Genomic DNA, 27,419 nt, shown 5'->3' on the forward strand with positions numbered 1-27,419 from the left:
CCCATTTTAAAACTCAATAATGATTCGATTCTCAAATACTGGTTAGATGTCTTTGATAGAAAGCACATATCATTTACTGTTTTTACAAAACAGTAGATGTTTTATATGGAGGTAGACATAGATTAAATAAGATAATTCCCCTTAAGAGTTTTATCAATGCCTGATATGTGTAAATATGAGTCTTGTCTCAACATTTGGAATAAATCAGAAAAAGCGAAACTTCGTTATATTCTGTATATTACTGTTGAGTTTAGGGAGTAAATGTAATCCTGAAATAGCTTTTAGAAGTTCTGAAAATTATCTAAAGTCTTCTCAAGGCTAAATCATCCTCTTACTGCTCCCTAGAACAGAAAAATAGACACCTAATACTATAGGGACTGTGAGGGGAAAAAAAACACATAAGCAAAACAGGTTCAGCATCAAGGTCATCTCCGATTTATTCACCTTTCAGGTTTAGGATGACCAGTAAAATTGCTGGAATGATGTTCTTTAAACAAGAAACTTACCTGAATAGTATCCAGAGTTGTCTTCTAATATTCTTTATATAGATAAAAGATATAAAAGCACACATATGCAATAGCACAAGCATTTTAATGCTGTAACTGAGAGCCAAAATGTTCTTTTACTTTCTTCTTTCAAAAAGTAGAAATAAAAATTAGTTTGCTAGTATTAGGAAGCAATGGAAACTTGTTATCATCTATTAAAACAGGCTTTCTCCTTCCAAAATTAATAACCTATTCAATAAATCAGATAATTATAAGCCAAAATTTACCCACCATGTTGCTATTCTAAATTGTTTTTTCTATCTGAGAGGTGTAAAGGACTGAATTGTGAGCAACGCATTCACCTCTCACCAAGACAAGTTCCTTAGCTTTTAAAAGATTACATAAATTTTATGCACAAATAACTGTAGACTGTATTTGTTCTCATAGTTTCTGGATTTATTTATTTATTTATGGTTTTTTGTTTTGTTTTGTTTTTTTTTTTTAGTAGGTATGTTCTCAAATGTGAAGTAACCTGAAGTATCAGGTGTAATTTTCTGACTTAACCTCTTTTGTTTTTTTTAGCTGTGGAGCAGTGGTGCAGGAAAGCCCTAAAACTCAGGTGTGGCCTGTCTTATTTCACTGGTGATAAGCAGTTTCTCCACAAGTAAGGACTGTGAATAATTAGATTATTATGCCTCTCTTTCAGTATTACTTCCTGCAATAAGTTTGTAATTGTGCCAGAACACTGATTTTAGCATAAGATAGGAAATGGAAAAGAGCATAATTCAGATGAGGGGTGTAATTTATATGAACTTTTTACCATATTATTGCAAACACTTGTCTTTCATGTGGAAGTTGTGTTTGCAGAAGAGAAAGAAATTCATTTCACTGAAGTTACGATGATATTCAAAAGACTTAACTTAGTGGCTTCACTTTCTTTTTTATTTTACAGAATGGGCACCTAGCTATTTTTCTGAAAAGCATTAAAAAAATATGAAGAAGTACATTCAATCCATTCGTTTAAATGGATGTGTGTTTAAAACAATTGTAATACTCAGCACAACTCACACCATATAGCCAAAAAATCATCTTATTTGGGAATGGTCTGCTCACACCCTAGATTGCAATGTGTCAGTATCCCTACCTTTTTAAGTAAATTCTTCTTTTTATGTATTTTGTTTTGTTTTGTTTTTCTATCATATTTTTTGGACTTTATTTTTGTATGATAAAGCAAACATCTGAAAACTGTATTTGTTTATTAACTCACTCATTTTTCTTATTTCCTATGTAAATCTATGCATATCTACTACAACTCTAAATTACTTTATATTAATAAATTTAAGCTCATCTTACTGAGTATTCAAAACATGTATGCAAACTTAGAATATAATTTTCCATTGTGTTGACTGTAAAATTCATCTGCAATCACTGAGTATATAAAAAACAATAAATTGCTATAAAGTCATAGATAGAATATGAACTTTATGTACAAGATTGCTAGAATAAAAGAATGATGAATACATTTTACTTTGAAACTTCATTTTCCATGTGTCAGTACAAAGTAACAATGAAGTATGGAACAGAAACGGAACCAAAATATCGAGTTGTTAATGAATAATTGGAGACTAATAAAGACACACTACACTATACTGCAGTGAGAATAATATAAATGGTTTGAGATGTACTAACTTGGAAGAGAAATAGGAACTCTAATTTTATATAAACTAGAGTATATATACATATATATACACAAAGTCCTGTATTGAGAGAAAGCACAGTGTTAGAGGATTGGTAATGGATTTTCCCCCTTACCACACCATTGATCTGTGTACAAACTAGATAATCAGGAGAAAATATTATCATCTGAAGGATTTTTTAGATAAATGAATGGCTTTCTCATGTGCAAATGTAGGCTCTTATGAATCTCAGAAATGCAAGATGTTGAACAGGCACTGAGAATTTACTATCAGCATTACAAGCAATGCCACAAGGAACATTGGAAAAACAGATTATGGGAGCTTGTACTATACATTTTTGTTTTGCAGCTATTTCTGGGGGGGGAAGAAAAGCTAAATGTTTTAGCTCTTGTTAACAGTGCACAAATATCTGCAGTGACTCCAGGCCCCAAAGCACAACCACATTATGATACTTTAGTTGAGTTGTAGTCTTTTGTTCATGAATTCAGTGGCTTTTTATACACCTATAGGTAATGTAACCGCTTAACACTGTCATTGTGCTGTACTTTAAGCCACATGGTTCTAAGTATTTAGGATTCTAGGAGCCATTTGTGCACAGCTACAGTGCCTCAGAATGGAGGGAATAAATTGTTAAATGATGCTAATTATGGTTATGTTTCTGAGTCCCCAGATTTTTCTTTGGATAGTCCTTTTTTTCATTTTCAGATTTGCCAAATGCATGCTACCCTTCTATTCACAGAAGCAACCACAGAGATATCAAAGACCATTTTCAATTAACTTCCTCAGGTAGCAGTGATCATTTAACTGCAAAAGCCTGCAGCTTGGAACAGAGCTGTGTTCCTCTCCTTTTCGTAGCAAAAATAGTACCTAATCTTGTTTTTTCTTAAATTTGTCTCAATTTTTACTGTTCTTTTACCTCATATAATTAAGGCCAATATTGAGGTCCTCATCTCAGTAAAGTATATCAAGTGCATCATCACCATTCCATCTCAGTGAAAATAAAATTACTTAATACTTTATTTCTCAGCCTAAGGACTGAAGTCTAGAGGCAATAGATTAATTACTTTGTCATCCAGTACAGCATTCTGCTAAAATCTTGTGAGGTAAAGGGATATAGAACTTCATGATGCTTATTGCATAGAAATTTAATATTCTCTCTCCCTCTCAACATAGCCTGTGACACTCAAAAATACATTCTTATAGCAAACTACTGTGATATTAAGAGCTCCCTTACCTCTAATGTTTCAAGCAGCATTTTCTTGATGATAGAAAAGGAAGCCAATAAGGAAATGTTTTTTTCTGAAAAATTCTAACTAGTTATTTGCTAGGCTAAAATGTCATGAATTATAGATAATTATATAAAGCAATATCATTGACATGTACCTGATCTAAAAACATTAAAGTATATTTTATGAACTTTTTTAAAAAACTTTTTTCCTTATTTATTTATTTGTTTGTTTGTTTGTTTGTTTGTTTTTAATGTTACACCATATTTAAAATTATTGAGCTAATAAAGCTACAAAACTCCAAATTAGCCCTGAGGTCAGGAGTTGTGTTGACACAGTGGCAACCAAATCTTTATTGAGTTGTATCTCTCGTATTTCTGAGAAAAGCATTATAAATAGAAGATCAAATGCTTGTTGCTTGCTTTTATAATATGTCATCACCTTCTGTCTAGAGGGAATGTTATGCCAGGCAGAATGCTGCATAAGTAGTGTAGCGGACAAATTATATTACACCTTGTGGTGTATATGCTGGCATAGAAGTGCCTTAAAATAAATAAATTAAATATTTTTGTTTAAATCTCAACCACGACATTGAAAATCAGAAGAAGATAATATTTTCTATTTTGAGTGTGTGACAGAAAATCTCCAGTCTCATGTATTACAAAGCAAATTCCATTAATTAGCATTACCTAATTGTTTATGTCAATATATTCACATGCTCAGAAAGGCTAGAAATAAGATGATAAGACTTCCAATATGACTGCCCTTTTTAAAAGCCATTGCCTTTTTATAGGTTCTCTGATAGAACTGAATATGCTGGAGCACAGATAACCGGAATACAATGTCTTAGACTTTTCTGTATTTTTCAGATGTGTGCCGAACAATATTATAATGCAAATTTTTCTGAAAAGCCATTAAGAAAATTATTTCCAAGAACATGGGCCTTAATATCAAATCAACTTTAATGGAAAATTCATTCAGTATACAAAGACTGTCAGCAGGAGATAGCTGGAAGGAGAAAGGAGAATTTTACATATGTGATGTTATATGAAAGCTACTGCAGCTTAAGCAAGTCAGTAAAATCTAACTGCAGTTTCTTTCTGCTTTAAAAGCAAAGTTCTCTTTCCTTACACATATTCATATATGTGGATCTTTGCTCCATAGTTTGATAGAGAAAATCTTGACAATAAATTTACCAGACTTACCTTCTGAGGCTGGAATTAACTGTTTTACTTATATAATAAAAAGAAGCAAGTAGTTGATATTCACAGTTAAATCTGTACAAGGACCTACTTTTGTTACTACCTGTCATACTTTCAGTGTCAGCATGGAGCATTTGGGAAGGTTTTAACACTACTTCCTCAAATATTCCTCACCTTTTTTTTTTCTTTCTTTTTTTTTTTTTTTAATAGTATAGTATATTATGATCAAGTTGTTTACTTAGTAAGAATATTATAAGGGAAAAATATTTTGATTGGCAAATCCTATTCTCTTGGCAATGTTTCTGATCATTACTATGTTTTAAATACAATTTACCATAAAATAAAACAAAGATTTATGAAATACTCTGTGAATTGAAGGATTAAACTCATCTTAATTGCATAATTCTTAAATCTTTCTGAGTAGACAATGAAACTTGCATTTCCATGACTAAGTGCAAGATTTGACAACTTTTTCAATTTATCACTCTAAATTGGAATTTCATTGAAGCACCATTTCTAGGTTAATTAAAATGCAAGTTGCCAGTAAATGAATTATGTAAATAAGAGATTGTAGAAGTCATGCAGTAATTACCAGTCCTACATTTATAACCTTATTGATTTTCAATAACTTGCACTAAACATTAAACTTATAATGTGTAATTAAAGAAAAGATTAAGCATGGAGAGACATGTGAGAGATTTTGAAAATGTACTGAACCTTTCCATAAATATTCCGTTACATTTTTTTGCTGTGTGACAGATGACAGGAGATGGGCAGTCTGACCAAAAAGCATCTGATATGCAAGTATGGACAAAGGAAAAGCATAGAATTGAATTCTTCCAAATATTAAAGATGGCACCCACTGTGATTCATTGATACTTTATGCAAACCAAACAGTGCACAATGATGTGGTGGGTTGTACATTTCAGCAGTGATGACAGCATTGTGAAAGACAAGCTGTGTTCTGGATAGCCTTGTATGGTGGACACACCATGAAATGAAGAGTGTCTCAATATGGTCATCCACATAAATAGGCAGATTATGGCCAGAGAATTGTGTACAGAGCAAAATATTGAATTAAACATGTTGGAAATTATGGTGGCAACACTGGAATTTTGAAAGGTTTTATCCAGGTTGCTCCTATGGATGCTCACACAGAGAAAACAAACAAACAAACAAACAAACAAACAAAAAACCCCACCATATGCAATCTTTTCTCAATACCTTTTGAACAAGTACAATGTTCCTGGACTGCATTGGTACCCATGACAGGACATGTCTGGCTTTATGAGCCAGAGTCAAAACAGCACTGCATGGAGTGGTGACATATGAATTCCCCATCAAAGAAGAAATTCAAGACACAGCCCTCAGCAAGTAGAGTGATGTGCACTGTCCCTTAGGACGGGATGGGATAGGGGTAATCCTTCTGGATTTGCTGGAACCCAGACAAGTCATCAACTGTGACCACTACACCTCAACACTGAGTAAGCTCAAGGCTCAAACGTGTAACATCTGGCCAGAGGAAAAAAAAATAAATTCTTGCAATATGATTATGCCAGGCCCCATACCAGTTTGAATACTGTAAATACATAACCAAACTGGGCTGAATTGTCCTACCTCACCCACTATATAGTCTGGATGTGCTGTCTTCTGACTTCCATCTGTTTGGGCCAATGAAAGATGGACTGTGTGGGCAACATTTTCCTAGCAATGATGCCATCGTTGCAGCTGTGAAACAGTGGGTCACACCCCCTGGTGAAGATTTTTATGAGTGCAGCATGCAGTCCCTTGTTTGTTGCTGATGAAAATGCATACAAAGCTTTGGTGATTATTTTAGTATTATTGTACTTTTTGTATCTGTTGTAGTTTCCGTGGAAATAAATAGGAAGCATTACTTTCTATGCAAGCTATGTAGACTAGATAAACTAGCAGGAAATATGATGTTGTGCACAGCCTTGCAACATGTGTTAGCCAAGAAGTGACTCACTTGTTATTTCTTTCTTTCCCTAAAATCTATCATTCTGTGATGTTATTGAGCTTAAAAGTAGCTTTACAGCTCTCTTGATATCATCAGTTAGAGTGGCTGAGTAGAAAATTGATTGGGAAATTTTGTCACATTTAAGGTCAGAATGGGAGTCCAGTGGCAGACTGGATTGAGCTGAGGATTTCTGAATTCATTTCAGGAGCTAAGGAAAATCTGGATAAAAACAGGCCATGACCAAGTGCTAAAAACCTAATGTGAAGAAGAGTCTCCAATGTGTATCAGTGCTTAGAAGAACACCAGGCAGAAATACAAGCCATGGTTATGTATTTGATAGTTCTGAAGTTATCATCACTGTCTGTTTTTTGTTGTTTTTTTTCTTAATTGCAGAAGAATTCTCTACTATTCAGATTATTTTGTTCCTGCTCATTCCTGCTAATCTTCTATTTTGTTGAGAAATATTTCCAACTCCTTTTGTTGTTCTATAGAACTGAAACAATAACATCAACAAAACTATATATAATAAGTTGTGATTTCTTTCTTTGAAAACTCAGGGAGAATAAAGTGGTAAAAGACCACAAAAATAACTAACTAACTAACTAACTAAATAAATAAATAAATAAAAATCTTATAATACAGAAAACCTGGAAGTGTCAATTTGCCTTTAACTGAACAGTAGAGTGTGTTTCATTGCAAGATCAGGAAAATTGCAGAGACTAGAATAATATAGCTTGGTTTAAGCCTGTTGTTAAAGACTGTATGGGTAGCTAGAAAGAAATCCTGATGACAAAGGCACCTTTGTTTTGTTGAATTTTGGGTCTGGCAGTGTGACAATGCGCTTTCCATATTAGTTCAAATAAATACAAACCTAGTTTCTAAGCAAATGGAAATTGGAAGTGAGAAGAAACAGTACCTGATCTTTATGCCATTGAGCTTTACAAAAATTAATTCATCCTTTGTTGTAAATTCTTTTATCATGAGAATCTTTATCAAATGCAACACTGTGTTTGTAGCAATGTCCTGAGGCAATAGCATAAGAAATTCATTCAGTGTCACAGCAGATGCTCAGTTTAGATTGTACAGGAGCAATCAATTCAAAGCACAGAGAAAAACGTTTAAACAAATAATAAAAAATAAGCCAAAGCGAAGTAACTATTTAATTAAAAAGCTACCTCCAGAGAAATGGAGGGGCCTAGGGAGAAGGGAGAGCCCCACAACAAATCTGCATCAGGTTGTGTAAGGGAAAACAGTTGAATAGAATAATTGTCTTTGGAGGAAAAACGATTTATTTATTTATTTATTTATTTTCAGAATTTTTTGAAACAGATTTTAAAAGCTACAGTTTGAATAAAATAAAATAGACAAAGATGTATTTGGTAGGTTATCTCCAAAAAAATCACATTCCTACTGAAATAGTAATGCAGAATTTGTTACCAGTACCATCAAATCTGCCTTCACACTACTGTGGCTGTCTTTTTCCGAGAAGCTTAATATTTTGATGAATAGGTGCTTTTTGTCAGTCTTGAATGGTCACAAAATAAAGTCTTAAATTTGTATTCTTAGAAGAGATGCTGGGAGAAGGTTTGTGTAATGAGTAAAATGACTCCAGCACATCAGCCAGTTTGTGGAAAGAAGTGTATATTCATTGGATGTTTAACTACTACATTCATAAAAACATTGTTGTAGTTATCTCAATATTTTATACTACTCACTGCCTGGGTAGATATATTTAAGTTAGTTGGTTCAACATTTTTCACATACGCTATAGTAAATGAAGAATATCTTAAGTCATGGACTCCTTTGGAGAGGCCACTCAGGCAGAGTAATGTGACTACTCTGGACTGAAAATCCTTGTAAGATTGAATTAGATATAATTTCTGTGTTGAATAATGTTTAACTACAGTAAAGTCTGGGGGAAAAAATGCTTATAATTATAGACAAATAACCTTGAGGATAGAGTGCAATATCTATATTTTTTATTATAATAAAAATATAATTATAAATCTAGAACAATAAGGAAATCCAAGTGATCTAATAAAAGAATCTAGGAAATTATTCACTTCAAACAGTCTTCAGATGTCTTTCAAAAAAAAAATAAACTGAAGTACATACTGTCTTGTGTGGTCCTGGGGAAGTAAACAGTTGTCCAGTTCTTAAAGTTCAATATATGATAAGTCTGAGTTCATTTAAGCTTTATTAGCAAGTAACAGAATATTCAAATATTGATATATATTGGTGAGGATCCCAGTACTTGAAAAGATTACCGGAGGTCAGGTACTCTGAAACTTGTAGGAAAGTAGAATGCAAATTTAATGGGTAACGCTTTTTGAAATCAGATCTTCTGTTGGAGAGGTGATGCAGGGGATTATTTCTTGGGTTTACAAGCACTTTAAGTCTGAATCAGCACACATTTTACATGGTCTTTCTATAGCATTTTGCAAGAAAATGGCATAGCTTAATTTTCCTAACAAATCTGCACATCTGCGTTTCAAAAGAACTTTAGTGGCAAAAATGGCACTGCTCATTTTCTTTACTATATATTCAATAATATATGAAAATGTAAAAAGTGGAATATTAGTGAAATTAAAACATATATATTCCAAGAATGAAAAGTTCCATATAAAAGTGAATTCCTTGTGTTGCCTGGTGGAAAATGATATTAATATATTGCTAATAATTAAAAATATATACATCAATTAAGTGTAGATTAAGATTCATGAGCAGTCACAGTAGCCTAAAGTTTAAGTGATTTCAGCTAACTTTTCTGTGAGTACGCAATATCTTGTGAGCTAAGTTTTTTTGTATGTTTGTTTGCTTGCTTATTTGTTTATAATGTTTAAAAAGGCATTTTGTAAATAGAAAGTTCTATTATGAAAAGAGAAATCACTAATTATCTACTACAAATACAACCCAAACATGGATGTTGTGAGCAATGCTGGGACAGAGAAGTCAGTATAGTCAACCCAGTTCACACCTCTGTTTCACTTCACTATCATTACATTGAAACCTCCCAGGCCTTTCCAATGCAGTCTGCAGTGATTCCCCCTCAAAAATAACTTTAGTATAAATAAAATAGTCTTCTTAGTTATTATCCATCAAGTTGCCAGCTTCCTCATAAGCAGTAAGGGACGAAAAGAGAATTTTGAATTTTGCTTCAATAGAAGCAAAAATGGAAAAATGGGAACATCCCACAGTTGTTTTGTTGTTGTTGTTGTTGTTGTTGTTTTTTCCCTCGGCTGAAATTCAAAGATTTCCTGTAAAAGAATAAGATGTTTATTTTATTTTAATTAGTTTCATGAATCCTTAATGGTGGAACTGTTAGACAACATAAATGTTGGACTCACTACAGCTGTTCTGGGTTGTCCCTCAAATTTATACTTCAGGTTCCTTCAGATTCAAAGTAAACTTTTGATTTCTTCATATCTTGGATATTGTTTTTGTTTTGTTTTGTCTGATAAAGCATTTTACCAAATATAAATATATCTTCACTTTCCCATCTAAAGTCCAAATATGAAATCCTTTTCCCTATTCATCCTGTCAAGACATTTTCTTTCCAAAGGAAATAAATACAGAGTAATTATTTCTGGAATTATGTCTATTGTCTATACTCATTTCACCACATGGATTTGTATTCAAGGGTACAATTCAGTTCTTTCACTGTCCCTACTTCCCTCAGTCCCAAACCACATTTTTCACTTGTTTAATGTTCCAGTCTTCTAAAGATCTCAATTTTTAGGAAAGTTTAAGATACACATTATTACAGTGTTTGATAGCCTGGGGCACAGAGCATTTTCCAAAAGGAAAAAAAAAAATGTGTTTTTTGCTGACAGAACAGAAGTACAGAACTTGAACTTACAGCAGTTTTTGCCCACAGGCAAAGTGTATGGTTGCCTTCAGTCTATAGCACAACTAATATTCAATTATTTTTTTCTTACGCTGCTATTCTGCTTAGGTCTCTCCACAGCACTGTTAACCAGTTCTTGAGCCATTCTTCAGCCATTTTGCTTCTTGTAAAAAAGATGAATAATAGATGTTATTATGTGGTAATCAGTAATTTGAGAGTAACCTTCTTCCTGGCCCATAAGCACATGATTCTTAATTTGTATTATAGATTTGTTATAGTCTCACAGTCCACAATCAATCAAGCTTTCAGAAAATAATAGCCCAGTTTAGAAATACCAGTCAATACTTCTGTGATATACTTCTTTTTTTGGCAATATTTGAAGTTTTATCCAGGATTATGAGCAATGGTCTTACTATTATTTTTAGAAGTAGTACTAGAATAAAACACTTCTGTTTTGTTTTCTTTTGTTTTCCAGTATTTGTTTTCTTGATCTGTATACCTTTGGCAAAATATTTTCAGTTCTATTTTGTTCACAGGGAAACATGTAGGCTATTGATGAGCTGCCAAATATGATACTTTGGGTAAAAAACAAAACCAGCAACACTGAGTCTTCCCACATCTCATTCTCCATTTGTTAAACTTTCCTCTATAAGTCTCTTTTCCTTTAAATTTATCAAAGCTTTACTACTATTAAATTGCAGACTGAGAGATTAAATTCAGACTCTCCGCTAAAAAATGCAAACAAGAGGACACATGAATTCCATTCTCTTTTGTCCTATGGTATCTGAACTGATGCTGCAAGTTTTCCTTTCTCATGAAGAAACAAAAATCTTAATGAAACAGATCACCATCTTTGAACATTTTAGGGGGGAAAAAAAAAGATTATTTGAATGTCACAGATTGAGTTCAACCAAAAATGTTTAAAAAGTAGGCTTTATTGTGTAAGCTATTTTTATCATGTTACAGAGCACAGCATATCTGTCATTAGACAAAGTGAAAATAAATACTTTGCTGAGATGCAGTCCAATGACAGGACACAGCTTTTAGTGGCATTTTATTTAACTCTGTCTCTCTAGATTTATGTCCCAATTACCAGAGCTGCAAATGAGAACATAGATGTATTTTATGACCAATGAGGGGAGTGATTGACAAAAGTGTAGAAAGGGTATAGACAAAGTTACAAGCAACCTTAATACAATCTTTGGTACTTGAAGTACTATTAAAAGCTGTTACTGCAATATATCTTAATTTTATATAAGGTCAGGGACTTTTTCAGCTTTCTAATTACAGTGGATTGAGCTTTCTGGGTATAATCCATATAGCTTTAAGACTTCCCATTCAAAACACAATCTGAACCTAATAATCTCCATTTATTCTTAAAGTTCTGTCCTAACTTTCCTGTTCTTAACTTTTCAGCTTATTATATTCATCTTAGTGTCATATGTACATGCTAAAGGAAGCAAAATCTATGCATTGATGCAACCTTCTAAATTTGGGAGCGATATCATAGGTAAACTCTTGCTGTGCATGGTATTCAGCATGATTATGAGCTCATATGAAATGGAATATGAGTAATTTGAAGACAGAGAAATGTGTTTCTACTGCAAATGTGTCCTTTCAGATTGGTGTATGTAGATTCTAACAACCGGTGCAAATATTTCAGAACCTTCATCTACCTGGCTTTCAGAAATCTACATTTTTCTGTTTCATGTTGCACTGAGCCGATCTGGTGACACTGCCCAGAGGTGTATCTGAACAAGGATCGAACAGAACTTAAAAGCATACTTTGAGAAAAAAAGACAGGAAAAGGTGTGTTTCTGAAACATCTTCAGATCTAAGAAATATACACCTTGGCTTCAGTATCACTGCAGGGTTTATAATTTAATCATTGCATAACTAATAATTTTATATTTCAGATTTATGCATTTTATATTTCAGACTTAAGCATAATTTTCCCCTCAGATCTTAGACTGATCTTAGACTGTAACATATATCTGTAGTTTATTTTTTTGGCTTCTGACTTCATTTTCTGGTTACACAAAGTTTCATTTTATGTTTGTGCCATGGACTCCTTAAAATTAATTGTAATTTCCCCCCTTTTGTAAAATTAGCCATATTTCTAGTAAACTATCCTAGAATGAACATTCTTTCAGCCTTCTTAACTATCTTGAGTCTTGATTCTCACATGTATGTTGAAGTGGAAAATGATAGCCACTTATGCACACAGAAATGAGACTAAAAATCCTTAACAATGTTAAAGGCTGAGAAATGTACAGTTCTGTATTTTCTTGAATTATTTACACTAAAATAATCAGCTGATGCAATTATATCAACTATGAATTAAATCAAAATCCATGAATTCTTGCACAACTTCAGGCTTTCAGCCCATCTAATGACTTTCAGTGATATGCAAAACTTAGTTAGGACCGTGATTATCAGAGGGGACCAAAATCAGGAACTATCAAAGATAGCTGCCTCCTGTTCCTTTGACAGCATCTGCCTAAGCAGTACATTTTTATATTTCCCTAGTGTTTTCTATGAATACTCTTTTCACCTTTATTCCTTAACAATCTATATTAAAACCCATACTTTTATAAAAAAAAAAAATATATATATATATCAATTTTTGTGTATACCTAACTGACTCTGATACTCCAAGATTTTTAGAGGCAAATACTTATTAGAAAGTTTTGCTTAGAGAAAAAGTGGGGCTGAATAAGCAATCTGCATAGATCTTTGTGAACCTTAACTATTTTGTGGTTCAGTAAAAGATGATCAGCAATTTTAAATCTTCAGTGTTTAGAGAAGAACATAAAAACATTAACTGAGAAATCTACAAATGTCTCCTAGATCAAAGCTTGTCAACCAGTACATATTGATTTGTTTTAGCAGATTTCATGTACATCAAGCCTTGCACCAGTCTAGTCTAGTTATTTCATCCTTCCTGCCAGTTATCAAAATGTAAAGCTTTAATAGAGCTTGAAAGTTTTTAGGAATAATGTAGTCAGCCTTGACCTATATCAATAATTAGTTTTTAGTAGTGTACTTCTGCATATACAGTATAATGACTTGAAAAACAGCACTATAAAACCCTCTTATAAATAGGAGTAGCAGACTAGACTGGAATGATTTCAAGTTTTCTGTTTATTTTCAGAATGGTTTTAAAAGACAAAATGGCCCACTCTCACAAGACTGCAGACACTTCCTTTCAAAATGATTCATTACTTCCCTGCTCACAAGAGGCACCTAAATAGCTTCATGTGCAGCCATAAAATAAAGAATCCAAAAATAAAATATGAAACAGAAATTAGTCCCTTTTGAAACAAGACCTTCCAACTATTTTCAAAAGGTAACTGGCTCAAGGCAAGTTCTGTCTGTTAACAGAGTTATCTTTCAGGATTAGCTTGTGCTGGTTCAGTGTATGGTGTTTGTCCCTCTGGTTAAATAAGAACAGAACATATGTCAAGCTTTTGAGACCTCCTAGTGATGGGATCTTCAAAATGAGAAGAGCATTTTAGGTGTCACATGTAATTAAAGAATTTGTACCATTTACATCCTCTTGTCCTAGTCAAATTACTATTAAGCTAATTAATTTTTGCTTCTAACAGTCTCCACTGGTAAATTTATTTTCCACTTTGCAATCTTAATTATGGTGTAACAGCATTACTATATAATCTTATCACAGTCTGGTTTTTACACAATGGGATTCATTTTCAGGACTGGAAATTGAAAGCCATTCTATGGACTATATGTGTCAGCTTAGAACTACTTTTGTGGCCAAAATGTACTCAAGACTAGTAAGTCTGAATTAGTTTTCCACTAGGGAAAATACCCCACAAGTCTCAGTGCAGAAGTGATGTGAGTATATTTCCAAGATAGTTTGTCTATCCTTAAATACTTCTTCTTTCATCTGGGACTAGAAAATGTACATCTGGATTATTATTTCTTTTTTTCAAAGAACTTTTGTACTCAAGTTATTTATTTATTTGTTTGTTTGTCAAGTTAAATCTTAAGTTAGTTTGGATTTGACATCTACCTTCTTTAACTTTTATGTTGCATCAAACCTTCTTTCTGCAGCCAGCTTCTCCTCAACTATATCCTCTATGTTGCAATGTGGTTTCTCTGGTTTAGGAGTTTCTTTACAGTGGTTAGAGGCTGTATTTCTAACACTAAATTACATTTCCAAGGAAACATGATAAAAGCTCAGGATGAGGTAACTTTAGCTGACTTGAAAATAAGCTTTTCAACATTTCCAAATATATCCTTTTTTTTTTTTTTTTCCTGTTGTTTCTGTGAAACTGTTCAATGATGCAGACAATAAATATTTTAGTAATAATTGTTTCTCTTTGCAAAAATTGTAATTTGCAAGTAATTAGCGTTTTGGATGTGTTTACAAACCGCATAGACACAATGGGATATTCTGCACTACATGAAGGAATGTACATTCCTCCTTGGTCCACAGGCTAGTCATTGTTTCCCTGTTGTTTATTTCAACATACTTTATTAACAAACCACTCTCTTTCAAGTACATTTGACTTCTAGAGAGGGTGATTCGTTTTGGATAACTTAGTTTTATGACACATGAATTCTAAATTCTACATTTGCTAGTAGGTCAGCAGGTCAAATTTCATGACTTTTTATGACCAGAAAAGAAAATTCAGAAAAATTCAAATCGCTGCAAAGTTGATATTGAGAAACATGCATATATTGATATAAAGGCAGTGTATATAAATATATTCTTCTTGCAGATAGTTTTCATTCTAGATAATAGGTTGGGGAAGTAGTTGCACCATCGATTATAGCTACCTAATTAAATAAATTATGTTATTTGTATTTACTTTATAATCACTGGGAAAAAAAAAATTAAGGATTCCAGATGGTGTTTTGAATACCTGCTGAATGTTCATATACACCTTGGTATATATACCACGCATATATACACTAATGCACACACATATATGCATTATATGTTATTTTATGTACAGGCTGTTTATATATATATACATACATATCTATGTATATAGACAATACCCACTGTATGTAGGATGCAAAGAAATTAAATGCTTTCAACAGCTAATGTTTAAAGCCTTAGGCAGTTTCACTGTCTTTGCTGATTTTTAAAGGATTTTAAAGGAACAACTAGGAACTAATCCTAGTTTATACCTACTATTTCAAATGAGGCTATAGGAGCTGCAGGTTTCCTCATCATGGCCATTCCTTACAGGAGTCTGTCTAACTATTTCTCGAAGTTCTTCAGCAATGAAACATCACAAGCCCTTAAGCATCATATTTCAGCTCCCCACTACCCTTACTGTAGTGATGTTTCCTAGTCTTTATCTTTTATGCTGTAGTTGAAATAGATTATTTCTGTTCATAAATGTTGTCGAAAAAAACAACAAAAACCACTTTATATTATCATTTCTATTCTTCATTCTTTTTCAAAATATCTGAACATTCCTGCCAATCTCTGGTGGCCTTGTACCTACTGATGAACAAGTTTTTGGAAATGAAATGTCCCAAAATGCACTCTCATCTATTTGAAGCCTTCCAAAAGTAAAACAAAAAGATAGACATTGTCAGATTTCTTGCAGATAAATTCCTTTATTAAAAGAGTAATACCTTCTTGATTCAGCTTGTGCTTTTCTCTAAATCTAGATCATTTTGAGAAATCATTCTTAATTGATTGTTCTTATGTCCTTTATTGTGCAATTGATTTTTTGTTGTGTATTTCATTATTGATTTTCAGCCTATATTTCCAGCCTATGTCTTGAATTTATTATGAATTGCACATTTGGATTCTAATCTTGTCCTTCAATGCACTTATAGTCCCAGTCTGATGCCATGTTGAAACTTAACAAGACAGTTTTCAGTTACATCATGCTCTTAATTAGTAAAAGTATTGCATAGAAGTGAATGTAGTTGATTCTATGGACATCACCTGATAACTTTGTTTTATTTTCAGAGAGAATTCACAGTCTGCTACTTCTTCCATATGACTGTCCAACTTGTTTTGTGCAAATTTTAAAGGCTTTTAAAAATTGCTTTTCTAGTTTGATGAGATGGTATCAAAGCCTGGCTGATGGTAAAAATCTTCAAGAAATTTCTTGCTCCTTTCTCACCAGCAAGATCTAATAATCTGACAAAGAAAATGATATTATTTTTTATGATTTTTCACAACAAAACCATCTTGGGTGTCATTTCTTTGTTATTTTCCAGGCTTACAAATAGCTTTGTTCTATGCTTCAAATTTTCTCTGGGAAATGCATTTAAACCTAACTGATAACCCTTCTCTCTCTTGTTCTCCAAAGGAAACTGTCTCCTCTTTTTGCTGTTGTTGTTGTTGATGATTTCTCTTTTGGTTTTGGTTCAGTTCTACCTTGTCCCTCCAGCAGTTTCTATATACAGATAGCAGTGAATCAGTGATGGGGAGCAGGGCAGGCTGAGAGCAAACCCATGTCTTTTTTTTCTGTGGAGAAGGAGTTATGCTCAGACATCTGCCAAGCCCCTAACTGTTCCAATCCACCAAATATTCCAATAAGTTTTGTCATCCCTGTTCTACTTGCTTATTTTTTTTTTCCCCTTCTATCTGCTGCAGTAATCATCTAATCATAAATTGACCTTTCCAGGAAAGATTTTCTCAGAAAAGACTGTGACATTTTGTTCTTCCCAATATCATCTGCAATTAGCTTCCTTTTTTCACTGAGAGTAGGCCAACACTTTCTTTGGTCTTTTTACTATTAATGCACTTCTAAAGCAGTTCTTGTTATTCCTGATACATCTTGTTAAAAGCATCTATTTTTGAATTTGGCCTTTTTGATTTTGTCTCTGCCTACTTGAACTATTCTTTTATGGACCTCTCGACAAGGTGGCCTAATTTCTACTGTTTAGTTTCACCTTGTGCTGAGGTCAGGGAAGAACTCACAACTAAAGCAATATGGACTCCTATTGCATTTCTATATTCCTCTGTACTGTTGAATGTGTTTATGCAATTGTATGTTTTGTTAAGTAAGTACCAGCCCTTCTCAGCAATGTTTTTCATTTAAAATTGATAAAGGGCCATGCAAAGCGATTACTTAATAAATAATTTTATAGTTGATTGTTTACCAAAAAGACCTATGCACAGCATTCATAGCATTTTTAATTCATTACTTTTGACAATTATAATAGCTAGGGTGGAAATTTTGAGAATTTCCAAATGTTCAAACTTGGAAATGAATGAAAAAAAAAAAAAAACCCAGAAAACAGGCAGGTTGTATAGTTTTTGGATTATTATACTTGATATTTTAAACCTTGAGAATTAACAGTTACTTTTTAAATTGGGCTTCTTGCAGGAATGCTGCCCATAAGCATGGGTAGGATAGATCCTAGCTCCAACTGTAAATATATGTGAGCTCATATTATCTTTAGGAAAAGATGCTTACCCTGCTATTAATATGAAATAGTATGTGTGCTTCATTAGGTAGGGCCTCATGTAAGAGGCAACTTTCATGAAAAGGTATAGGAAAATTTATTCCCTAATGAAAAATATACACAATTTTTATGATTATGTGTAATTTATTTATTTTGATAAATTTTATTTTGAAGTGCATTTCAAAAGCAAACAATAATTTGGATGAGAAAGGGAATATATGAAGTCTATTCACAAAGGAGTTGCTTTTTCCCTTCCTTAATCAGACAGGATTTTGATTGGTGGAGATCTCACATCTTCTTGTTATATTTTTCCTTTTCCTTTCCAAAAATAACCCTGAAATTCTGTTTGTCTGTAAGTACTTGCTGCAGCCTGAAGTACTCTGATCACTTAATAAACTCCAGAAAATAATAAAAATAAGTTGCCTATTTTAGTTTGTGGACCTTAATTAAAAGAAAAAAGAAAGAAAAAAAAAAGCAGAGAAGGAAAAACTTGACATGTCCCATGAGACAATGACTAAAGACAGGCAAAGAAACGTAGATTTAATATCACTTACAACTATTAACTCCTCTTATTGGAAGGATATAGAATAAAATGTCCTTTATATCATCATTAAAATCAAATCTTTTGTTATGCAAAAATTTGTGCTCACATAGTGTATCATCACCAATTATTTTATTAGAGGTACATATCCATTCTTTCTATATAACAATGTTTAAATTTATTAGGACTACCTAAGAAGAAATAGAGACATATTAAGAATTCTTTAGTTAGAAACATATTTAATTCTAAATAGAGTCAGATTCAGAAGACATTTTTACTACCTGTCCATGCTTAAAGAAATCCTGCATTACTCTTGGCCCTGAAACATATCTGTCCCTCTGCAAATCTTATATCTTTCAGGAGTTATAATGAAACTTAATAGAGCTCAGAGCATACATTAAGATTATAACATGTTGAGTTAATCATGCTCACCTGCAGCACAAAGTCAAAGATCAACTGGCAGCACGTCAGTAAATAAAATGAAACCAGAGGAAATTGTATGTTGCTGATCTGAACAGAGATCTGAGCCTCGTGTTCAGTAATCAAAGACAGAGAAAACTGCACTTTTGGGTAGGAATTAAGACTGTCTTAGACTAAGATTTATTGAATTTTAGACCTCTATCTCCACTATTTATTTACCTGGTTATCTTCTGCATAACATTTGTTTACAAGTGTTGAAGGAACACACTGATGCTCATGCTGGATGTGAATGAATTGGGAATTATGATCTACTTACTGAAGGGTGTGTCTTTTCTGTTCCCACTGTTCTGAGATGCAGAGGAAAAGCCCTTAGAGCTCAGACATATTTAGAGTTTGCTGTCCATATATTTTCTGGATAAAAGATTAATCTGTCTTTGCTAATATAATATCATTAGGATCATCAATATGATGAACATGTTACTACCATAGTGAAATGTCACACTGTAGTCTTTGAATAACAAAGGTGATTGCATTCGTCATTGTGGCCATCACACAAATTTTCACCTATGGTTACATTTTGTTGTTGTTGTTGTTATTGTTTTGTTTTGTTTTGTTTTTAATATATGTATTTTCTTCTAATGTCTGAACCTCCCTTTCAAAAGGTCAAGTATCTCTTCTATTAAAGTTGGCACCCTTACTTCTGCACAGTGTGTGACTACAAGCAAAAATGCTAACATGCAACCACACAACCTATCTGCATAGAACTATGAATATGGTACAGTCAGTGTTCATTCATCTCTTTAAAAATGAAAATCATAGAGGGGAACTCAGGTAATTCATCCCCATATAATCCCATATATTTGAAAATTATCTTTTTCATTTTGCAGTGTATTTTAATCAGGTTTTCCAAATTGTCTGCAAAAGATATATATAGTGATTTTATTATACAATGTTATTGAAGATTTGTATGTTATGAGTTTAATTTTACCTTGATACTCACAACTCATAGTTAATTATACTGCATTTGAAGTAAAATTTAAGGATAAGATTATTCTTTATAAGTTTATATATTTCTCTTAATACACAGAAATGCTTGAAATTCGAAAGAAAAAAAAACATTATGAGAGATTTCAAAAAATTTATTTTGTCAAATGGAAAATTCATTGTTATTTAATGGTTTCTTTGGAGTCATTTATTGACACTAGTCATTGAACTAGAAAAGGTTTAACACAGTGAGAGCTTAAAAGTAACATGTGAAAAATGAATTTATAGAATAACTTTCATTTCTTTTTTTTTTTAATTTTAAAATAATATAAAATAATATATTTTATTTTTATTTATTATTTATTATTATTTTTATTTATTCCAATTTATACTCACATTGTATCCTAACATTTGCTTACATTTGTAAACATGTATTGGTACATGTAAATTTTTCTTGTGTGATTAAGGGCAAAACCATCATGAGAAGTAAAAATCCAAAAAATTAGTTGTTAATGATCCATGATACAAATTGGCAGAGTTGGCACTGAGATCAAAGAAACTGTGTAAGTCAGAGGAACATTTTCACCTATTACACAATAATAGATGGTTATAGTACTCTCTAAAAGAATTTGTTTGTCTCTTGAGGAAAATTAAGTTCAGGTCCATTAACTCATAAAGAAATTTTTGTACGTTTCTATTACTCTTGGTCATTGAAAAAAGTTAATGAAATAGAACAGGTGTTCTAGACTATATTTTTACCTGTAGTAATGTTCAGAATGCCCCCGAAACAACTAATTATGAAAGCATGAGAAGTTCCTTCTATTGTTTAAATTCCAAGGAAAGATTGAATTATGATTTATGAGGTTTGCAATTTCTAGTTTTGGAACCATATGAAACCTGCTCACTTTCAGTGAGACTATATCCCTTTTAATCCATCTCTCGATGAGGAAGGGGAGATAACAATCATCTTAGTGCAATGCTTGCTCATTTAATTCAGCTCTTTAAGATGACTGCTTTATGAAAATCACACGTATGCTTGTTTACCATTTCATAGTCACGCATCTTAAATGACGACCTCAGGTGATCACATAAGGTTATGTTTAATGTCTCAAAAATCATTTTATCTGCATGGTAAGTACATTACAATTATGCTCAGTAGTTCTTACAAAGGCCATAGGAAGAGATTTTTGAGAACAAGATGCATTGTGATTGCTGGTGACTCAAGACTCAGGCTTCTTCCATAAGAAAAGATTGACTTCATCTGTAGTTAGTGATTCATTTATCACAAAATGTGGAGCTCAAACAGCTAATTTTTTACTCTATTTTGACTCGATCAAGAGAATGCTAAACAAACATCCTGTCTTCCTCAACTGGCCCTGCTTCCTTGAGATATATCTAGAAGGTATTTTAAAATCTTTACATGTGCTGACAGTAAAATATGAAATGAAAGTTAAAAGTGCTTAATAATGCGTTTGGGATTAATAAATCTGATTTTGTATGTCAGTGATCATATGATTTGTTAAAGGACAGCTCACTGAATTGATGTTTAATGCTCATCTAAGGATAAACTAAGTTTTGCAGTATAATTAAATGAGCACTAATGCACAATCACAATACATTAATATGTTAGCCTTGTAAAAATATTTTAGTATTTCAGGCATCTAACAAGATAGCCAAAGCAAGTTAATTAGATTTCAAGTGAGTTGCTAACCATGCTAATTTATATTTTATGAGATTATTAATTAAAAATCAACATGCTATAGCTTCGGTGCAGTACCTTACTGTATTTTATTACCAGCTTTGACTTACAAGTAAATTAAACAATACAAGCATAAAGGATTAGATGAGTGCAACTAACCATTTATTGCTAATATACTTAAAATTATGCTGCAAATGGTTTATCTTTTTACACACTTATTACAGCTTATGAAGAACTCTTTTTAGCAGTCGCTTAGTCCAATATGTGAATTTTCCATGCAAATTAAAATATGGGGCTGACAAAATAAACATGTTTATATAAGTCACTTCCTATGTTCTCATTTCAGTCATGGGGAAAATTACATTTTTAATGGAAAAAAATTAAATAGAATATCAAATGTTAAGAAATGCTGCACTGACAAGTATTTTTTTCCATTAGGCTCAAGTCACCAAATAAACTATTCTTCAATCAAATCCACATTTCACTGAAGACCTGTGCCCCTTCATGGGATTGCTGTGTTAAGCTCAACAGAATTGGAAATTTTGCAAATATTTCCATTCCCAATTGTAACAAAGAAAAGCTCTATTCATGCTATATACTATTTTGCCCCATACACGTTATTGTTTTATGGCATTCTCAGGTGGTAAAAATGCAAAAAAGTGAGGATGTTCACTGAAATAAAGAGCTTGAATTCGGTTTAGGAAAAATACTGTTTCCTCCAGGAGCCCCTGTTTGTTCCACAAAACAAGTAATCCTTTGATTTAGGTCAAATGGGCACTGATTCTGAATGACAGAAGTATCAACAAGTAAGCATATGGCTGAGTCTCTATTAAATTGATCAGAGATTCTGAGTGTTTCTTCTGTGTTCTACTCTGAACTTTTAACAAATTGGAATTTTCCAGCTCATCTTTCAGGATGCCTAAATCCAGGTGGCCAATACTTCTCTGATTTCCAGCAGGACTTTCTTGCTCTCTTACTGTATATCAAATCCTTTACAATTGCTTTAATCTGAGGATACCTTCACAGAGGTTCTTTCTTGAAGATACTTCCTATATGGCAATGAAAACTGCTACAAAGTGAGACAGTGTAGCTTATTTTACTGATACTAGCATCTTCTGACTTGTGTTGCAAACCATAGCCCTGGTAGCTCTAGGTTTGTGGACTCCGATTTAGTCTTGCTATAGAAAATTCATTTCTTGTAGCATTTATGCTCTCTCGAGTGACCTCAATGTCAGGATGTTGTTTACGTTCTGTAAGCTTCAGACTAAAATATTAAGTTATTGGAGTGCCCATTTTTTCCCTTTGGGGTACCATTTCACTCCTGTTCAGCAATCACTCTGAGACACAGAAACAGATTTGTTTCATTAAAAGTTGGCTATCTGGCCCAGCTTTTGCACATTTTGGTGCAGTAAATACTTTATTTTGTTGCACGCCTCTTCATAGTTTATCTTCCCACAAGTAAGTGTGACAGAAGCAAAATAGACCACTTTCACAATGGGTGAAAATGGGTCCTCAAAGGAGCTCGGAGCTACTTACATTAAAACCCTTATGATTATGATTTTGCAGATTGTTGCTCATCTCAATCTAGAGTACAAGGTGATATTATTGAGGATAATATTTCATTCAGTAAAGCTATTGGGTGCATTTCAGTATTCCTGATCTTTGTCCATGACATTGTAAATACTCAGTATCAGGATCCACTCAGTGTTAAAGAAATGAAATATTATGAAATATTCTAGATACCTAATAATCTTTCAGACATAATGTTATACAGACACAACACAGGGAATCCACTGCATAGAAAATAGAGGTTTCCTCTTTACCATTGCATAAAGATTTCATTTCCATTTTCCCCACTGTTGATGTACTGGGTGTTATTGAGTGTAGGGTTTTGATTCATTTAGCATATTTTTTATCCAGTTCTATAAAATATATCTATATTCAAAGTCTTAGACATTTTTTACAATTACTGGGGCCTCCAACAGCTGTGACATATTGTTATTACTAAATAAAACCTAAGTGTCTTAGAGTACTTTTATCCAAGCTATTCCAAGCTACGTATATATTTCATGTGCAGTACAGACAACTGTGAATACAACAAAGGTAATTATGCATTCAGTTTGAAATTTCCCAGTATTTATTCTGTCATTCCTGCATGGAATTATTCAGTGGCAAATCCAATATGAGGTGGCAAGTAGCATTTGCAATTACTTTATTTATTTGTATTTCTCTACATAGCTAACCCAAAAAGTCATCTGTAAAAATGTTGGTAAATCATGCTTTGGCAGTTCTTTTTACTTCTTACACTCAGACCATCCAGAAACATTAAAAGCTCAACAAACCAGTGCACATAACAAACATTTGAAAAAGAGGGCATTTTATCAACAACAGGAAATATGTTTCTTTCCACCCCTTAATGACCCTCAGACTCTCAGGATGTAATCAAGTCTTGTAGTTAGAGAAAATTAGAGTCCAAAACTCTTCTGCTGAGAGTAGATTACTCACAGATCTTTGTTTTTCTACATGAAAGGATTCCTGTTGAAATACCTCTATTAAATGCTGCAGTACCAGTAATAAAAGCCACTTTTTTTACAGGCCGATGTCCAAGGATCTTTCCCTTTATACTTAGAGCAGTCAGAAGTGGCCACTGAGCACTATGGTACATTCTGCATCAATGACTTCTCTGTTCTTCAAGGTGCTCTGATTGAGAGGCACATGGTAAGAAACTGCTTCCTTCTGAACCCCTGCTTTGGGCTTAATGTTTTTCTTTTTTGTGTATTTTGTTTTGTTTTGTTTTGTTTTGTTTGGTTTGGTTTGGTTTGGTTTTTAAATCTACTGATAGTTTATATCATGGTGAGTGGTTAAGTCCACAGCTGAAAGAAACACCTGCAACCTCTTGGACATGAGTGCACAGAGAAAACTATTCTGCTATTATACTGTTATAGCAAGATATTCTTCATGGTCAAAGCTAAGCTGTGAGCTCTGGCAATGAATAACATGTATTTTCACAAAAGGGCCTCTGATAAGTCCATCTTAATCTACTCTTGTTTGCCTCAAGCTCACAATCACATTTTTTGATTTATCCATGCTAAACTTCAGCCACCTCATTGTTACTTGACTCCACATATAAATGGAACAACAAGATGAGCTACTTATTCTCTTATTTTCTCATCTTTTCAGCCCTGAGAACAGAGATGGTAGTTGGCCTTGTATACTGCTTTTGTTAAAAAAAAAAACAAAATTTTACATTAATATGTAGAAAAGTGGAGTACCAGACTGATGTCCAACAAGGACAAGCAACTACTGAAAAGTCCAGTCAATATTGCCCACTTACCTCTGACTTATTTTTATCAGCAAAAAATAATTAGTCTGAGATCACTTAGTTAAACTCAGAACATTTGAAGTTGCTCTTAAAATTGAGGACTTTTGTTGATTCCTTTAGAACTTGCTTTAAAATCATGAAAATTGTTGGTTCCTTTTATATGAACTACTGAATACCAATATATTATTTCACGTATTCATACAGTAATTTTCATCACAAGCCAAATGAGCAAGCACATGAAAGAGTATCAGTATAAAATTGCCATATGCAATAAAATACAGCGTTCAGAAAACTGAAGTGCAACAGGGTTGATAAATATCAAATATATCAAATTTTAAAGGTCTTGCCACTCTCCTAATATTGTAGTGTTTTTGATTATATTTAAACAGTTCCAAACACATTCTGAGAGATACATTTGTTTTTGCTTAGTCTGGAACTTGAGAGCATATCTTTGCTTTGGGCTCAAAGGCCCAGTGATGGCTTACAGACATCATTCTGGCCAGGAAATCTGTGAGAAGTAGAAGTAAAAGGGTAATATTAGCATGGGCCCCAGCATAGCTCCTTTGTGTCTTGAACCACCAAAGGAGTATAGGAAAAAATCTGGTTTTCAGTAGTTCTTTTTTTTAAAAAAAAATACTTCCTTGTAACAATTGTAATGCTGACTGAAGAGTAACACCTGGAGTGTTATGTTTGAAATCCTTAAAATATAAACAGCAACAATAAAACTCAGAATAGCTTGAACTAATTTAAATCTTATACATATTGGTTTCAGTCAAGATTTTTTTAGTATGCAAGCCAGGTTCTCATCATTATTATCCTGATGCTTTTACTTTAATAAATTAAAGATAAAATTGCTAAAGAAAAAGTTAACACAGTCCTAGGAATATTCAACAGGTTGACAGCTATTTTGAACTCAATAATTTATGAGAACAAGACATCTCCATTACATTAATAATTCCTTGGCATTTCATTCAATTATGCTGTTGTTTTGGATGTTTATTATTTAGAGAAAAAATGACTTTTGAAGGGCAAAGTGGATGTTCTTGGCTGAGATAATTGTTGAGCTCCAGAGATTAGTGATCAGTTATTAATAAACATCCATAACACAGACTGACCACATGCAGATATCTATAAAAAAAAAAACAAAAAAAACAACTCATGCTCTAAAATAGGATATGCATGAAGCTGAAATCTTGGATCAAACAGAATAGGTCAAAAATTTTTCAAATATCTGTTTCTCTCCCTGAGAAATTAGAATTCCCTGAAACCCAAAGTTGCCATTTTCGTAATTTGCTATGATTGCTGGGGCTATGACCTTACCACAGGTTTCATACTTGACTAAAACAAGGCAATTAATAAAAAGCAGTCTACTTCTTGTCACAGAATCACAGAATTTTTCTGGTTGTAAAGGACCTCTGGAAATCATTAAGTTCAACACCCTTCTATAGGAGGTCACCTAGAAAAATGGGAAAGATACACAGGAAAGCATCCAGGCAAGTCTTGAACATCTCCAGAAGTGACCCCACAACATCTCTGGGCAGCCAGTTCCAGTGTTCTGAAGCCTCACTGTTCAGAAATATGTCCTCATATATACATGGAATTTCCCGTGACTCACTTTGTGACCATTGCCCCTTATCTTGTTGCTGCACATCCCTGAGAAGAGCACAGCCCCACACATCTGACTTCTACACTTTAGATATTTATGAACAGCCATGAAGTCTCCTCTCATATTTCTCTTCTCCAGGCTGAAGAGTCCCAGATTTCTTGTACAGCAGATGCTCTAGGCCCTTGATCATCTTTCTGGACTTCCACTGGTCTCTCTCTTGATAATCCCTGTCTTTTTGTACTGAGGAGCTCAGAGCTGGATACTTCAGATGTGGCCTCGCCAGGGCAGAGTAGAAGGGGAGGGTCGCCTCTCTCAACCTGCTGGCCGCTCTCTTTTTAATGTACCCCAGAATATTATTGATCTTCCTGCCCACAAGAGCATACTGCTGGCTCACGGCCAATCGGTTGTCCACCAGGACACCAAGGTCCTACTCTGAACAGGTCTCTTTCATGTCATCCCCTAACCTGTTCCAATGCATGCTGGTGTATCTATAAGTAGAGGACACTGAATCTGCTGGATCCATTGCTCATTTTCAAACATTTTCAATTTCCATTTCTCCTAGAAAGGGAATTTCATACATTGGTGGCTGTCGGTTTCATCCACTTTGTAAACTTGCTGAAATTTTGTACTGCTTTTCTTTTTTCTTTTTCTCTGACAATATGCAGACATCATAGATTGCATACTGTATGCAACTGCAGATCTCATGCGAACTCATTATAACGTTATAATTTTATAACATAATATCTAATATGCTGCTGTAGATAATTCACTTTGAATAACAACATCAATGCAGTTCAGAGTTTAAGTGTTTTGTGCACCCTTCACACCAGATTGCAGTGAGAGATTCACTGCTTAGCCAAAAGCATTCAGACATGGACATGTAGTGTCAAAGGCTAAGCACAAAATCCTTTACAAAACAATTACCATTTTGTCTTTATTCTGGCAAATTGTCACTAAATCCTCTCATTCTGTATTATCTAAACAATAATTAATGTCTGATCT

The 27,419-nt window shown here is 33.4% G+C and overlaps 1 long non-coding RNA gene across 1 annotated transcript in view; it reads left to right on the plus strand.

Annotated features, from left to right (window-relative positions):
- The first annotated feature begins 1,065 nt into the window (after positions 1 to 1,065).
- Positions 1,066 to 27,419, plus strand: part of LOC107309261 — a 44,434-nt gene continuing 18,080 nt past the window's right edge. The window contains exons 1-2 of the long non-coding RNA XR_004306448.1: positions 1,066 to 1,149; positions 24,085 to 24,207. This is a non-coding gene — a long non-coding RNA (uncharacterized LOC107309261). The remainder of the gene's footprint in view (positions 1,150 to 24,084; positions 24,208 to 27,419) is intronic.

This window comes from Coturnix japonica, chromosome 2, assembly GCF_001577835.2.
Source record: "Coturnix japonica isolate 7356 chromosome 2, Coturnix japonica 2.1, whole genome shotgun sequence".
NCBI classification, from domain to species: domain Eukaryota; kingdom Metazoa; phylum Chordata; class Aves; order Galliformes; family Phasianidae; genus Coturnix; species Coturnix japonica.